This window comes from Cyanistes caeruleus, chromosome 9, assembly GCF_971803275.1.
Source record: "Cyanistes caeruleus chromosome 9, bCyaCae1.hap1.1, whole genome shotgun sequence".
In the NCBI taxonomy this organism is placed as follows: domain Eukaryota; kingdom Metazoa; phylum Chordata; class Aves; order Passeriformes; family Paridae; genus Cyanistes; species Cyanistes caeruleus.
This window is the reverse complement of record NC_141709.1, coordinates 21654682-21672294: the sequence shown is the minus strand read 5'-3', so window position 1 is coordinate 21672294 and position 17613 is coordinate 21654682. Positions and strand designations below refer to the sequence as shown.

The following is a 17613-nucleotide window of genomic DNA, read 5'->3' as shown; positions in this document are numbered from 1 at the left end:
AATGTCTGAAATTCACAAGACAGAAGGAAGTTTTTTCTGATGTATAGATACATACTGATGCTGAATGACTGTTAAAAAGGATCACAAAATTCACCCGAGCTTCTCTTGCTGATAGAATGTGTTATGTCAGTTTTAGAGAAGAAAAGGGGATTTAGGGGAAACCACACTGATTTTTATGGGTATCAACCAAAATACACAATATTACAAGAAACAACCCAGAAGAAAACTTGTTAAACAACCCAGAAGAAAACTTGTTAAAAATTCCACCAAACTTCAATAAAGCATTGTCACTATCAGTGAATTTACCTTAATATGATGTTTATACAGTATAATCTCAGACTTGACAGTGATTACATGACTTTAGGCATTTGTTTTGTAACAGGGTTTTGAGTAAACTTCAGTTGCAAGAGTCCTCCCAAGCATCTTAATTTAGCTTTACTGTAAATTTTCTAAATTGTCTTATTAAGTCCAAATTAAGTTTAGATAACAATAAAGACATAGAAATCATATATAATTGAGGGATTTCTTCCTTTCAGCTCCCTTATGCATCCAGTGGTTTCTTGCTGGGCTCCCATATTCAGCCAGTTTGACTGTGTACTTGAGAAGACCTCAATATGTCACTTTGATATCAATTTTAGAATAGGGTCTAGATTTCCTCTTATCTCCTGTCTCACTCACCATCCTCAGCAATTTACTTAAGAAAGCAAAACCAGGGAGGAGCCAGTGCTGGCAAGCAGATATAGCATCAGGGTGCTGCAGGTTCAGGTGTACCTGACTTGGTGGCTGAGCACCATTTCACCTTTCTGTGCTGCCATTTCTTTAACATTTCAGTTACCTGACTTCATCAGTACCATGCCTTCTGATCTACACGTGGAGTACACTATGAAAGACAGATATTATTTATTATGGAGGCTATCTCTTCAGATATTAAATATTTTCATTAAAATTTAGTTAAAAATAGTTTTAAAATGTTTTCAATCTCTTTATTTTTTGTGTGTGTGTGTGTTCTTGCATTAATCTCCAAGTGGCTGTTTTTAATTTTGCTTAATATGATTAAAAACAAGTTAAGAAGCTAAACCAAAATAGAACATTCTTTAGCCTTCATTGTACCTTTTTAATCAAAAACATGATTTAAAGAAAAATATACACTTTTTTCTTTATCTTTTGAGGCAGTTGGTGAAGATAAAGCAAAAAGAGAGGGCAGAATACAAAACAGTAAAGGGGTTAATGATTAGAAAAGTTTGAGAGACTTGCTAAGGTAAGTTAGAAATACTATTTCTTTACTTTTTTTTATTATATATATGTGTGAATGACAAGAAAGAAATACAAACCTCAGGTCTAACCTGTTGAAAGCTCAAAGTATGCAAAGTACCAGCAGTAGAAATTACATTCAACAAAAAAGACAAAAGAGATATGACAAAGGAAAATACTAAACTCAAAAAAAAATTATATGCATTTATGTTTGGAAAAGAACAAAACAGAAACAAAACGACTGTGATTAGGAAAAACTATTCTTAATTTCTAAAACTGAGTAAATGATGAAGGGTTAAGTATTTTTCTTGACGTTTTCTGATATAAGCTGAGTAGTTCAAAAGGAGCAAGAATTTTTTAGGAGCAAGAACTTTTCAAATTTTTTTTTTAGCTTGTTAGTTTTTGTTGGGTTTTTTGGTTTCTGATCTAGTATTTCTTAGTCCTTTTGCTTGTGTAGATTCAGAACAAATGCTTGCCACTTTTCTGCCCTGAACATCTACATAGCTACATTGTAAAAGATTTTTATGATATATGGGGTTAATGAATGTTATACATATAGGTATAGAATTTTCAGAGAATAGAAGAGATGGAAAGTCATTCTGTAATTAAATGAGAGCTATACTTATTTTTGAATGGAATCCTACTGCTAGCATTTTCTAAACAAATTAGTGCATGGAAAACTGCTGAGATTCTATCATCAGAACAATGTTTACCAAGAGCTCCCTGGAAACACCTCTGATTACTGGTATTCAGGGTGAGGTTTACAGCACCCTTTCTGGTCTGTGGGCTTTGCTGTGGACCTGGTGGATGAAGCAAATGGACACTGCATAAGTTCAGTTTTTTAATGAAAGGATGTTCACATGAAGTCAACAAAAACAAAAGCAGTGCTATTTATACACTAGACAGACCACATCTGAAACTGCATTTCATATACAAATTTTTTCAGCTTTTCATAATACCCATAGGCCCACTGCTTCTGCAATATATCTTTGTCTGTATTAATAGTTTTATTACCAGGAGGGACTGTTTGATTCAGGTTTCACAAAGAAGGTAAGATTTTAATTTGGATGCATTCTTCATAATGAAAGGTTCCATTTAATAAGTTATTGTACAGCTAAAGCATTATATGTAATCATATTACATATGTAATATGTATTACTACATTGTATACAATTATATGTACATATTACATGTGTAATATGTAATTAAAGTAAATCACTGTGTTATATCAATGTTTACTGTGAGGCTGATGAAGCAGGGGAACAGGATGCCCAGACAGAAAATTTGTGGATCCCTCATCCCTGGAAGGCCAGGCTGGATGGAGCTCTGAGCAACCTGGTCTAGTGGAAGGTGTCCACACCCATGCAAGGGCTTTGGAACTAAATGGTCTTTAAGGTCTCTTCCAAGCCTAACCATCCTAGGAGTGTGTGATCCCATGATTGTGTGGCATGTATTGGTACAGTGGATAAAACCTGGCTGCACATATTTGGATAGAAAAGTAGCACTATATCCATGAGTTAAATAACAGCTTACGATAGGGATAGCTGTAACTTCCAACACTTAGCCATAAACATAATTTTCTTATATCAAGGAAAATCCTGGGGAAATTTACACAGCTTTTAAGAACAAAGATTTCAGTAAGCCTTTGCTAAACTTAAGTCAAGGTAACTGTGAGCTGTGTGAGTTTCTGTCCAGCAGTGACAGACCATGTCACAGAACCCTGTGTAGGTGAGAGCAGTCTCCCAGGGCTGCTGCAGCCTTGCCTGGGTAAGGCAGCTGGCAGAAGGGCAGTGATGGCCTCCCAGCACAATGTCCTGCACAATTCAGCTCAGAATGACACAGGTGCTTCTCAGGTCCAGCTGCAGACTCCATGGCTCTTCACTGCATCTGTGAAAGAAATTGTAAATGCTTATCTGCAAGAAGTGGAGAAACAGAAGATATATTCTATCTCTGTGACAGATTGAAAAAATTTAAGAATTTTAGACTAAAATTAGATTTTTAAAAAAGAGATTTTTTTTTTTTTTTAGTTAGCATGCATATTTAGATTATTACTTAATGCTGCATCTATAACCAAAAAAAACACAGCCCAGCTGAATAAAACAGTGTCTGGTACTTTGGGGGTCATCCTTGTGGTTTTTTTGGTGATTTTGTATAAGTTTGTTTTGTACTATTATTTGATTAAGATTTTTTGATTAAGAACTTAGAGTGATCTGGCTGCCTTCTCAGCACTGAAGAGCTAATACACCTTGCAACTGCCTCTAATGTGTTCCAGTATTTGTGTGTTTGTTACTATGACATCTGGTTCTTTGCCAGACATTTTGTGTGGCATTGCTGTACACTTCATTCTCAAAGCTCTGAGTGATATGGTCATGAGAAAAGCCTCCTCTTTGCCCATTAAAAAAATCCCAATCATATTAGAGTTGTTAAAATTTATGCTAAATCTATTCAGTGAAACATAAATAGTCATCACTTGGAGAACTCGCTGTGCAAGGCATGATCCTGCAATATGCTAGGCTTTTCTGAGACAGTCTCAGCACCCTTAACTTTTAGTGAGTTGCCTGATGCTCAGCACCTTGTCAGATCTGGCCTCTGAGAAGGAACATGAAAAGACCCAAAGCAAACTGGCAAATACTCAGCTGTCTGTTGTACAACTCTTTTTTTTTTTTTTTTTCTCTCAAAAGTAGCAATTCAAACAAAGGATTAATTTAGAAAGAAAAAAAAAATAATTAAAATTGAAAGAGGAGAAACTAAGGTTGTGTGAAAAAAGAATGTTAATAACAGTATTTGAAGAGGAAGAGAAATTAGAGAGATAGAAAACCTGATTTTTCTTTAAATAACATTGGGAAGGTTGTAGATGTTGTTTAATATTGTCCTTGAATATTTTGCAAGTAGCACAACCACTTCATGAGATGCCAATTGCTGAAATACAGAGTTGTGATTTAAAGTGACAATGTCACCTTAGTTTTAGTCCAAGTGATGGATTTTGCTATGAAATGGGTTTGAAATGGTTTGAAATGGGTATACCAAGCCTAACATGGAAAGATGTGTTTGCATTTGAGTTCATTTCAATTAAAATTAGTTTTGTTAAAAGTATCACTCCAGTAACTTTTTATGAAAATTTTATCTCTTCTAATGTGAACTCAAAAGGGCCTTACAAGACACCAAGTACTCAGGAAGAGAGCTGATGCATCCAGATAGCCAAGACAGGCAGCAAAAATCACAAACTGTACAGAGTATCTTTGGATATTTCTTTTCTTTTTAACTGAATGGATAAAAGAAAATAGACAAAAAGCCTTTTAAAAACACAGGAAGCATATTCTTAATTGCTTGCACCTGGTTTATGTGAAAAGCTAATATGAAATCCTGTAATATTGACTGATATCACTTTCTTTTCATTTTTTATTATGATAAACTATAAAAATGGCAAGATGGTAGAATAGGAAGCTTTAAGTCTTTATTTGTCCGCTTTTAAATTGCAGATTGCATAGTAAATCAACTTAATTTATGTACTATGTTTATTGGTAAGTTTTCTGGATTCATTAAACCTGAAACTGCATTCGTATAACAGAATATGGCCTCTTTTCCTGGCTTTTGAGTCTGTTTTCAAGCTGCATAGACCTCTTTGAATGTGTTAAAGTAGTAGCCTCATTTAACAGGGATATTTCATAAAGCTTTGAAAGTGTAACATTAAAAGGGACACTATCGATTTGAAGTTTTTCACAATGATCAATTAAATTTTTTTTTTAAATGTGGAGGGTTTTTTTCTAATTCCTAGAAAATATCTAGAATCCCTTTTTTTTTTTCCTCTGTGAATGCTTGGAATCATCATTCAGAAGACCAGAGAATATCATCATGGCCAACATCATTAATCATGAATATTTTCATATTCCCCCTCACATCCTTTCCCCTTACAGGAACTCAGCCCAATGCATTCAGCCAGCCTGACTCCTGTGAATCGTTTCAGCATTGCTTTAAAACTTTGAAATCTGACTTTGCCACAACATTGTTCTGTGCACTGTGGTTACTTTTATTCTTTGGTGCCAGTTGTTTGGAGAGGATTTGTAGGCCTGAGCTTTCCAGCAGAGCCCTGCCTGCAGAGCCCACCCTGCCAACCAGCCTTTCAGCCACGGGGCTGTGACAGACAAGCTCTGCCAGATGCCGTTGCCATGATTTCAGATATTCATGCTCACAGCTGTCCATCTTACAGTTCTGCTGGAAATTACTGTCAGCCTGCAGGGACCAGAGAGAGGGGCATGTGTCTGTACTTGAGGCACCTACATTCACACCGCCTGCTAATTTAAACTGCCAGGGAAAAGCCTTTGCCCTGATCCACGGGCCTGTCGAAGGGATTACAATCTTCCAGTGGAGGGGCAGGGTGGAAGGCTGGGAAATGGTAACATCCAAAAGTGTGGCAGCTTTGTACTTCAGTGTATGTGAGCAAGAGCATAAACTACTTGCGCTAAGTAAACAGGAAAAAATGGAGCAAAAAAAAGGTCAGCTACTACTGCATGATGAGTTTTTAGATGAGAAAGTAGCATTTGAGTTCCCAGTGAATTTTTAATAGCTTGGTGAAATACATTTTGTTTTCCCAGTAAAGTTGCTAAACTGTGAATATTTTATCCAAGCGATTAACGTAACTTTCTACTTTTACAAATTAGGCATAGAATATTTAAATATAAGTGAGAGAGGGAACACTAGATATGATAATATCTGACAATGTGTTTCAAATTACAAGCAAAGCATGTGCATACATATATGAATACAGCTGTGGTTTCTCTTCAGCATTAGGTAATGTTCTTTTAATGAAAGAAAGGAGTGAAAGCTCCTGCTATTCTCTTCAAAGGAAGGGCATTTATATATTTTATATAGCACTCTTTAGACTGCTGTGTTATGGTATGTAATATATTGGAACTTCTCAGCCTGTGATAGACCCCCAAAGGGTAGACATGTAGGTCTAAGAGATGAAAAAAATCAAAGACATGATCTCTTGACAGAATTATATAACCTTCTCACACTGCCTCTGAACTTCATTGAATCCTGGAGGTGACAGAAAGTTGGCAGGCTAAGTAGAAGCAGCTGCTGGTGATGGCATGGCTGAGATCTATGAATCTATTCAGTGTGATCAATGGCTGAATGCTCAACAGCCCGAGCCATTGATCACCACACCGACCCCAGTTCCTGCCCAGTCCAGCAGGCTGCTGGGGAGGCTTTAAGAAGCAGGGAGTGGAAAATGGAAAGCAGAACGTAAACAGCAAAGAGAGGAGAAAGACAGAGGCGTGAGCCCTCATAAAAGCTATCCAGGAAATTGCAAACTCAATCCTATGTGCACAGTACTTGATCACACGAAGTTTTGCTTTAAGGTGCATACCTGAACAAATGCTGAGAAATTCTGTTCTCTACATAGTTTGGGAAGCCTACCTTCCATGGAATTTCAATAAATGCCAGAGGTCTAGTTTTGCCATGCACCTTTGACTGTCTCAGCTAGAATATACACATGAACATGGACTTTAGTTTTAATACACTTTTCTTTAAAGTGTTCTTTAAAATATTGCATGTAATAAAGAAAACACAAACATGCAGTATATGCCAAATTTTTCCAAAGAAGGCAACAATATAGAAAGAGTACAAGTGAGTTTTACTAAATGTATTCTATTCATACTCGAAAATGCATTAACAATTGAATTGTTTCACAAAAAGAACTATTTCAGTGCAGTTGCATCAGGAAAACTTTGTTAGAATGGCAGAATAGATTTCCACATGCTTTAAGTCTCATAGGATTTATCTAATTTTCTCAGTTCACTAATAAAAATATATTTTACAGCTTTTAACTGCAAAACTTGGAAAACTCAAATGGTCTGCAAAAGACCAGGCTGGATTCCTTCTATCTCATGCATTTTGTTATTACTAAAGATGCTCACAGTTAAACATTAGCAGTTTTTCTGCTACCCTTCATTGGGATAATGCAGCTTTATTATAGTACAGAATTTAAATGCAATGTGATTGCATACATTTCATTGTTGATACAGTAAGTTATGCCAAAAGATAATTCTGTTCACTCCATCATAAATGGGAATAAAACCACTTTTTCCACTAAAGTAATCATACATGAATGTGGATATGCACAAGGGGCCTGATCCAAAAGTAAAAGTCCTAATAACTAGAAATCTTGATTTACTCCAAAGAGCAGATTTGTTGAGCAAAACCAGTGCATTTGACATTGGTGCTTTTAAGCATGGAAGTGCCCTATAAAGGCAGAAGTCTTTGAGGCTATGGTTTAATTTAAGGTTAGATTTGTTTCACATAGATCTATCCTGAAGGAAAAATAGTTTCATATATACAAATTGCTTAGTTTCATATAGAAAAAACTATATCAATCTCAGCTACTTGCATTTAATATTCATGAAGTGGTGAAAGTGCTGACCAAGCCACTTTCTTGTCCAGCCACTAGTCATGGCTAACTCAAGAGGTCCCTGTTGACAAGAACTTAGCAGATATGACACAAACAGCTGGAAAGGAGAATTCAGGGAATTACAGGTCTGTCAGTCTGACCTCAGTGCTGGGGAAGGTCATGGAGCAGATCATGTTTAGTGCCATCAGACAGCAGGTGCAGGACAACCAGGGGCACAGGCCCAGCCAATGTGGGTTTATGAAAGGCAGGTCCTGCTTGACCAACCTGATCTCCTGTGACAGTGTCACCTGCTTAGTGGATGAGAGAAAGGCTGTGAATGTTTTCTGCCTAGACTTTAGTAAATCCTTTGACAGTTTTCCACGATGTTCTCCTGAATAAACTGCCTTCCCATGGTGTGGATGGATGCTCTCTTTAACTTGGTTAAAAACTGGTTGGATGGATGGGCCTAGAGAGTGGTGACATCCATTTGGTGAGTGGTCATTAGTGGCTTTCTCCAAGGCTCAGTGCTGGGAACAGTTCTGTTTAACATCTTTACTGATGATCTGAACTTGAGGACTGAGGGCACCCTCAGCCAGTTTGCAGACACCACCAAATTGTATGGGAGTGTTGATCTGCTGGAGGGCAGGAAGGCTCTGCAGAGGGATCTGGATGGGCTGGATCCATGGGCTGAGACTAACAGTGTGAGGTTCAGCAAGGCCCAGTGCTGGATCCTGTGTTTGGGTCACAACAACCCCATGCAGCACAACAGCCTTGGGGCAGAGTGGCTGGAAAGCTGCCCAGTGGAGAAGGTCCTGGGGCCGCTGGCTGACAGCAGCTGAATGTGAATGTGAGCCAGCTGTGCCCGGGTGGCCAAGAAGGCCAGTGGCATCCTGGCCTGTAGCAGGAACAGTGTAGCAGCAGGACCAGGGCAGGGATTGTCTCTCTGTGCTCAGCACTGCTGAGGCCACACCTCAAGTGCTGTGTCCAGTTCTGGGCCACTCATGACAAAAAAAGACACTGAGGGGCTGCAGCTGGCCCAGAGGTCGATGGAGCTGTATCAGAAGTCTTAGCAGAAGTGGCTGAGGGAGATGGGGGTGTTTAGCCTGGAGAAAAGGAGGCTCGGGTGACCTGACCATGCTACAACTATCCAAAATTTGATTGTGGATGTGTGTGGATCAGTGTCTTCTGACAGTACCAAGCGATAGGACAAGAGGAAATGGTCTCAAATTGCACCAGGGGAGGTTTAGAGTGGATATATTTCTTCACTGAAAGGGTGGTCAGGCGTTGGAACTGACTTCCCAGGGAAGTGGCTGAGTCACCATCCCTGGAGGTAGTTAAAAAAGCATGTAGATGTGGTACTTAGGAACATGGTTTAGTGTGGACTTGGCAGCACAAGAAAAATGGCTTGACTCAATGATCTTGAGGGTCTTTTCCAATGTAAACATTATATGATTCTATAATACCAATTAGATTATATGACTGCACTTGAAGTCAAAATGGTCAAAGTAGAAAAGATGATTAATTTATATTTTCACCAGGAGAAAGCCACATCCTATTTGTTGTGTTATTCTGACTCCTGCATTAATGCTTTTTTTTCTTTTGATTTTCACGTTTCCTTTCATTATATAGCATTTGGTTTATAAATATAGCTGTTATTAAGATATAGTTTCCAGGTGCAAAGAATCAGAAGAAGACATGCTTTATTTTGTCCTAGTGGAAATTGGGAGCACTGCCAGTGGTAGGACTGGCATTACAGTATTGTGAAAATGAGACAGAATTACATTCCTAATCTTTCTGCCTACCATGGCTTAATATCCTTGTCTCCATGTCCAAATGCTCTTTCATTTTTGAGCACTTCTAAATCAACAAAGATGCATTGTCATGGTGATAGCTGTTGGATAACACTGTCATGAAAATAACTGAATTAACTGGTTTGAGTACATTTCCTTATTTCATTATGTGACTGTGATATTGAGCCATGTCATTTCTCTTTCTGGGTGCATAACACCTAATTTACACAGCAAATTCTTTTGCTGTGAGATACATTGTTTTAAGGCTTGAATGAAGGCCAGTAGTAAACCTAACAATTTTTCTCACAAAGATAAATAATTATTCACTTTGATCACCTTCACCTCTAATGAGTGCATCCCTTTGCACCTGCGTAAAATGTGATTTTCAAATCCAAATTTAGTATACATGTTACACATTCTACTACTACTATAGTTGTTTATGATTCTGTATTTGATCTCAGTATACAGACCTTCAGCCATGTCAGTTCTGAACATCTCAGGTATCTTTACAGGGTCACATTGCATCCACCAGTACAAAAAAATCCCCTCTTGCATTTAGCTTTAGAAATACTCTTATCAGGACAATTTTTTCTTTTTTTAAAGAAGTTCTCAAAGTTGATCTGACATACTCTACTAATTCCAGATATTAGGAGATGTGCCTGTCAGCTAATCTACCTATCAAATTTCTGTCAAATTTCTGACCGGGGTAGATATCTCTTTTTCGGGGGTCTTCTGTTATGTATTCCCTCTATCCCTCTGCATTCCATCCTGTAGCTTAATGCATTTTACAGAAATTCTCTTCATTTTTATCTTACAGGCAGAAAAAATATTCATGTCATTTTGCTTGAAATTCACACCACTTATATGATTTTTTTTTTTTAATTGCATTTCCTGCAGCAGAAATGAGAGCACAGTCTGTTGGCCCAGAGGAACTCTAGGACACCCACAGCTGGATAAATTCCTGCTGTTCACTTCTGTCTTGCCTGTAGGCATTTTTTAACAGTTTTCAGTTCACGTGCACTTTTACCTCTTGTTTAATTTTAATTTGTCTTACAACATAATAATACCTTTGGGAGTTTTAGTGCTACAGTAAGAGCATACATAAATTCTGTGTATACATGTACATATGTATGTGTGTGCATAACATACACTAAAACAGAGCAGTGCCTCCCCTGTAGTAGTTCTAGCTCGGTTAAGCTTTTAAAAAAATAATATGGTCACTTGCATAAACATAGATTAGGCTTTATAGAAAGGGTGTTTAAACTTGAGTAGAGTTGAAACTAAGTGTCTAGAGAAGTGAGCAGAAACTGCTGCAAGCAATATAACAAGCAGGGAGTCTTTACCCCAAGGAGAGGAAGGAGAAATTTTTGAGCACCTGGAAGTGGGAATTAAAAAAATATAAAAACCTTCAGAGTTTTACTCAGCTTTTGAATTTTCCTGTCATCCTACCCTATCTCCCTGACTCACAAATTCCTCCCTTCTTTGGCAACCATGTGAGAAATGGACCTGCAGCAGCTACAGGTGGGACCTTCCTCTTCCTGAGTACAAGATTTGCAGGCTGCAAAGAGCCAGGGTCAAGGAAAACAGGCACTTCTCCTAAGAAAATGTTTGACTTGGTCAACCAGGAAGATACTCTGTGATGAATACCTGGATCACAGCAGCTCTTGGACAAGTGGGAGGGACAACTGCTGGGCAGAGGGAGGATGCCAGGAACTCTGCTTATCCTGGAGGGAAACAGGAGAGTTTTTAAGTTATAAAGAATGTAGTTTATTATACTCAGAATGAGGGAAGGGGTGGGGTTAGGTTAAAGCAGACTAACAAAAAAAATCTACTTAGAGAAGGAATGAAAGGGGGGAAGGAAACAAATTATTACTGAAAAGTAGAGGCAACCCACAGCAAAAATTTGTAAACTGCTGATAAGAAATGTAGTGAGAACTGTGTGTCCCCTACAGAACTGTGTGACGTGCCTTAGTTTAGAGATTACATTGTATTGAACTCTACCCTACCCTGTGGAAATCACACCCTCACCCAAAACTGTTTTGAAAATGTTTTACTTTTGATTATTTCACATAAAAACAAACAGGTAAAGGGCTTAATAAAGTTTAAAATATTTTAGCAAGTCTGCTTTTTGTACAGGTAATTTATTCCTAACATTTGTTGGGTGCATCTTCTATACAATCCTAAACAACTGTCAAAACTGTCAAAAGGATAGGGAAATACGTTCCAAAACTGGAATTTTCACGCATTTACACCAAAAAGTCTTGGGCATACAAGGTCAAAAAAATGTTCTTAAATGACATGATGCTGTTCTATGAGGATTTTTGCAATATCTGTGTCCTAGTTCCAGCCAGAACAGGGTTAATTTTTTGCAGTAGCCAGGAGGGGCTTGGCCAAGACAAGGAGGTTATTCCATACCACCTCACATGGCCAGGGGTCTGGGGAGAGGAGTCTCTTTTCCAGAAGGCAAGGAAGGGCTTGCAGGGTGGTTTGCAGGGTGGTGTGGCTGCAGGTCAGGTGAGCATATTTGCATGTGAATCACTCTCTTTTTTGTACATTTTTATTATAAATATTGATGCTACTGTTCATTTTCTTACATCATTGCCATTTCCAGTAAATTGTTCTTATCTCAACATGTGATCTTTGCCTTTTGTGCCTCCAGTTCAGGGCAGAGGGGAAGGCGTAGGTGGGATCCAAATTGGAGAACACCCTTCCTAAAGCACGACAATCTTTAACAGATTTTCCAGTTTATAAAGTATTCAAACAAGGAATATATTTTTTGGCCTAAATTTCCAATTGTATAACATAAATAATTTCAGCAATAAAAAGTTATTTTTATAAAGACTATGTAACAGATTCTCAGCTGGTGAAAATCAACATAGTTCTTCCTAAGTTACATGAATCAACAATCAAGTGGGAGAAATTACACTGCAAACATTTTTTAATCTTTACTTTTTTGTAGATATCAAAACTTTTAGGTTTAAAGTTTTGAGTTCTTTAATTTTTTTTTATTTTCTAATACAATTTCATAATCTGAACTTTAAAAGATCTCTTCATCCCCTATGGCAGAGTTGTTTGTTACATATTGTGTGTAGTTATATACAAAGTTTCAAATTAGATATACAAAGTTGCAAGGAGATACTTATTTTAAACTACTGAGAGTAATCCTGAAAACTGAAATAGCTTTTATTTATAAGGTTAGACCTATCATTTTCAAAGACATGTATGTCTCCAGAAGTACTCACATGAAAAGCATTTTAGATTCTGTAACTTTCAGCTTGTTCTTCACAATCTTGAAAAAATAACATCTTCACTGGCTGATTGGGAGGCAGTGCTGCCTCATGACGTAGACCTGCAAATATTGGGCTTTGGTACCTGAGCTCCCCAGAAAAAGTCTCCCCAGATCCATAGAAAACATCCCATGTATCATGAACTTCCTTGTAATTTATGATCAGATCCCCTATCAGGTATGGAAAGTGCAGTGGGCACAGCTTTTCCTGTATTTTCCTAATAAATTGACACCATATTTTTTTTTGGCATTGTGAGTTATGAAGCCTCTAGAAAATCTGCTGTGGCTCAGATGGAGATAAACTGTAGAAAGTGACTTCATGGTGCATGGTCAGACTTTGTTATCATTGACAAGATGTGGAGTGTTCTGACTCTGACTCCACTATATCTCTCTGGAACAAAATGGTCTAACACAACTCTGTACAAGGGTTTCCAAAAATCTTTGGGACAGCAACAATCTGAGAGCTTTTTAAAAAGTGAGCTGTGATAGTTGATTACATGCAAACATATGAACAGCTGTGAAAAATACATGTAGGTCAAAAAGCAGTGTAGAATATTTTCTTTAATGCAAAAAAGAAAAATTTGCTATCTAAACAATCTTCAAAATATGCAGAATTACATTTTAATGTTTTATGCCTATCTCTCTTTCCTAAATGTTTGACTATAATCCAAACAAATTCAATCCTTCTAATGCATTTCTATGTTTTTAACAACAGACACTAAGGCAGCATTAAGAACTTATCTCTGTTTGCCCTTTACCTTGATGGTGACATGTTTGCAAACCAGACGATATTCTATGTCAGAAATATCAAGATTTCCCATAAGCTGAATTTAGTAATCCCCATGTACTTGTAGCTTCCTGACTCTTTTTACTGTCTGCATTTCAATAAGGAGTCCCTACTATCTGCTCATCACTTCTAATTACTTTTATTTTAGCCCATGTTCCTGGTTTCTGGGCCAAGAACTTTAAAGAACTATGATGTACTCTGACGAAGCATTTAATCAGGGCTGAGTAATCCAACAAAAAGCTTTTCAGGGCAGGGTGGAATATGGGAGGAACCATATTGTCTGCCCAATTATTATGTTTCCTGTTGTCAGCCCTGAAAGAGTTCCTGCAGGGACCAGAAGACCTGCCCATTGCTTGATGGGAAGAGTTCCCGAGTAAGCAGAAGCCTTGTGAAAAGGGAGTGGTGGCAGAAGACAACATAAAATCAGTGAAGTAGGGAAGAAACAGTGGTAGGGAAGTGCACCCACTTTCCAACTCTTAAAACTTTTGTCATTGGAGTGCAAAACTCTCTAGAAATCTTTGTGGCTATGGGTGAGGGGCAGAGGAAACATAACCATTAATTCCTAAGAGGTGTTATCAGATGCATCAGGGTTTGGCTATAAATTTGACTACATTGCTGTGGTGCACAGAGAAATGAGTGAAGAAATATCTGATTAAAGTGTACATTGCTGCTCAGGCAACTGAATGTTGCCATAGCAATTGAGATGAAATGTGCAAAGAAGTGAGATAATTAAATCTAACCCCTTTAGTAGTTTTGATAGTCAACGTACTGCCAATAGGAAAAGTTATCTACAGTGTTAAAGATAAAACATACTCCTTGTGGAAGTTCTCCTTGCTGGTGTTTTGTTGCTCTCTTTTAAAATACTATGCTTCAGGTACCTAATTTGAATGTTCTCTTTAATAATCAAATACAGTTTTGACCTTGGTCAAAAGCCTAGGACTTTTGTTGACTTACTGTACTGTGGGAAGCATGTACACAGAATATCCAGAAAGTTTTATTCACCCTTCCTCCGTGTGCAGTACAGTAAAGCCCAGGCTGTCACCTCAGAGCTTATAGTTCAATAATATCTAGAACGTGCTGCCCTCTTCAGGAGCCCGTGATCAGAAATGGGCAGTTTTGTTTAATGCTCCAGAAACTGGAGTGAGCAAACAGGAGCTACAGGGCTGATTTTTTTTTTTTGACATTTGTAATGCCAGTGTCAGAGGCACTTCAAACAGTTATAACTTAAATAGACAAATCTGATTTTCGAGAAAGGAAATCCAAGACTTTTTAGCATGTCTTTAAATTCGAGAGCTGGGTGATCATACACACACCCAGATAGTTATTTATTTCAGAAAGTGAGAACAAAAGCCAGGAGAAGCCTTGACTCACTTCTTCTAAACTAATAATTCTGTATTCTACATAGCAGCAAAAAACTTGTTAATCAAAATTATTTGTGTCCAAAGAGTTCTTACATTAGCCATCACACTAAACTCAATTTCAGCTGCTCTGCTCATCTGAAACCATTTCTGTACTTAAACCATGATTTAGTAGAAGATTAAAACATACACTTTAAGCACAAACTCTGCTGCCATGCCTTCAGGAGGACACAGTGTGAAACTCGTGTATCAGCCTGGTGGATTGCATGCCTGGCTGATAGGTGGAGTTTTCAGTTCATAGCTTACAACACTCTAAGTCATGTTCTAGAAACTTAATAATTAAGCAGTTAAGAACTAGAGACAAAATCTTTTGCGAATATAATTCCTTTGGAAGTCAATGGGAACTTTTGTTCATTTATGAAGCAGTGACATTTTATTGGTTTACAAATAGCTTTGGAAAAAAAGAAAAAATCACAGCTTTGTGGCAAGGGGACTTAAAAGCTGTGTGGAGGAAAGGGAATTATTACTTTGCTGATATGAAGGGACTTTTTTAGTAAGAGTCCCAAACAGGCAGTTGATAGATGTGTACCTCACTCAAACTCAGAGGGCTGAGGAGCAGGGATCTCTGGGAAGCACACAGAAGCCAATGCTTTCTGAGAAACTTGGCTCCACTGAAACAGATGGCCAAAGGATTCATTTTGAGCTTAAATGAAATATTGTTTGTTTGGCTGAGAGGGATCCTATTCTCCTGCATTTTATAAAGGGAGCAAGAGAAAGATCCCGTGTTAATCTGACATGAGGCACTTTGAAGAGGATGTAGCCCATGAAGAATGGAGCAAAAGTGACTTTTTACACCACCTCTGTAGATGCTGAGAGTCAAGGCTGCTACAGGCCAATGAATCCTCAGTGAAATAGAGCAGCCCTCAGGGATTGTTCTAATTTACATGAGCTTTAGCCAGGCTCCCTATTTTGTGCTGTGTGCAACCTAGATTAAGTCTGAATTTCTGCAGCACTGCACACCCTGGAAAGTCCCTTTTTGCCCAAGGTAAACTCCTTGAATGGAAATAACTTCTTCACTGTTCTGTGGAATTCTTCCTTATCTGGAGTCTCCCTTGCCTTGAAATACCTATAGTTCATCCACTGATGCATGTGTCATGGTGAGAACCTGGAATTGATTTGTCATTTATTCCAGTTTTCACTTTTCCTCTTTAAAGGTAATAGTCCTACTTAGCCCTCAACTTTTTTATTTATTTATTTTTTTTTTTATTTTATTTTTGTAAGTGGCTTTTGACTGCATCTCTTGGTTCTAGTAACATTTTCTCAACATAATATTTCATTAAGTTCCTTAATTCTCTCCCTTGCATGTTTAATTTTCTCAAACAGTGAAAACAGTTCAGAATATAAGTGGGTTTTAAGTGTTCTTCCTACTTTGGCACAAAACTGTTTTACCTCAGAAAACTATATATGGAGGCAGATTCTGTACCTAAGTCTGGCCATTACAGCAGGAGTAAAGTTGTATTCTGTGTGAGAAATGATCACAGAATTTAGCCTATTATTCTGAAAACTTTTTATTCTCAAAGTGCACAATTGGTAGGTATAGCACATGAAATCACAGAGAAGTCTCTGTGTAGGTACTCAGTGAAAGGGATCACTCCCTCTCTCTGCTCAGCCTTTAGTACAGGGAATGGTAGCAGTGATTCATTTCTTTCTAAAGGACACAGAATAGCCATGATGTCAGGTATAAAACAGACTGAAAGGGATCATAGAAAAGAAGGAAGTGAAGAGAGTTAACTAGTATCCATTCTTTCATTTCCACACCACGGTTAAAGCATGCTGATGAGGTGTGTGCTGTACTCCGCACTTCCTCAGGACCCCAGTCTGACCACTGCAAACCTAGAACTCGTGAGCAATATTATTCTGAAGCAAAATGTAAAGGCTGATCAATTGTTTTAATACTAATGGAATTTCCTCAATACTAATAAAGATTTCTCAGTGAGTTAGGAAGAAAGCCTTTAACATGTCATTGATAATTGTCTCTTCTGATCATAACCCTGTATGCTCATGTTTTCTCCTACTCTATAGCAGAGTGACAGCAAGCCCGTGGTTTTATTTTTAAAAATACAGTCACAAGTTGGATGCCAAGATCCTATGTCTGGATTTTGTGAACACTATGCAGATAAATTCCAGCTGGCATGCAGTTCTAAATACAGATATGCACAATAACTTGTGCTTTTTTCTAATCCAGTACCTGATAAGTACATGTAATACATATTTGAAACTGCATTAAACTGTTGATCTATGATTTGAACATGTATTTTCTTTTCTTTTCTTTTTTTTTTTTTTTTTTTGATGCTGGTGCACTGTTTGGCAGTTGGAATCCCTGCAGATAAGAATATAATAACTAATAACACTTTCTTTGCTTTCTAGGGTCTTTATGGCAGAATGATGGATTCCATCTTTTCCAGAATGGTAAGCAAAAAGCTTTTTCTGTTTCTGATAACACAGAGCAGAAGGTAAACTCTTGTAAGAAAGGATTGCCAAATTGCTTGAGAAATAACTGTGCTGCTCAATTTCATAATTATATGGCTTATACAGCTGAAAATATTTGAATATTCAAATCCTGTAAACTACCTAGAAAAGATTTGCAGAACATTATGCTAATTATTCAAAAGAAAATATGGGAGTATTTAACATCCTTGTTAGGAATGCTGATGGTCACAGAATGGTTAACTATTTATTTTCAATAGCAACTA

The 17613-nt window shown here is 37.6% G+C and overlaps 1 protein-coding gene across 16 annotated transcripts in view; it reads left to right on the top strand.

Moving 5' to 3' along the window:
• Positions 1–17613, top strand: part of ADGRL2 (adhesion G protein-coupled receptor L2) — a 389866-nt gene that overhangs the window by 195953 nt on the left and 176300 nt on the right. For all 16 annotated transcript variants that reach the window (XM_086901649.1, XM_023932664.2, XM_086901653.1 and 13 more), the window contains one exon: positions 17288–17329. The gene's annotated coding sequence lies outside the window, so the exon portion shown is untranslated. The remainder of the gene's footprint in view (positions 1–17287; positions 17330–17613) is intronic.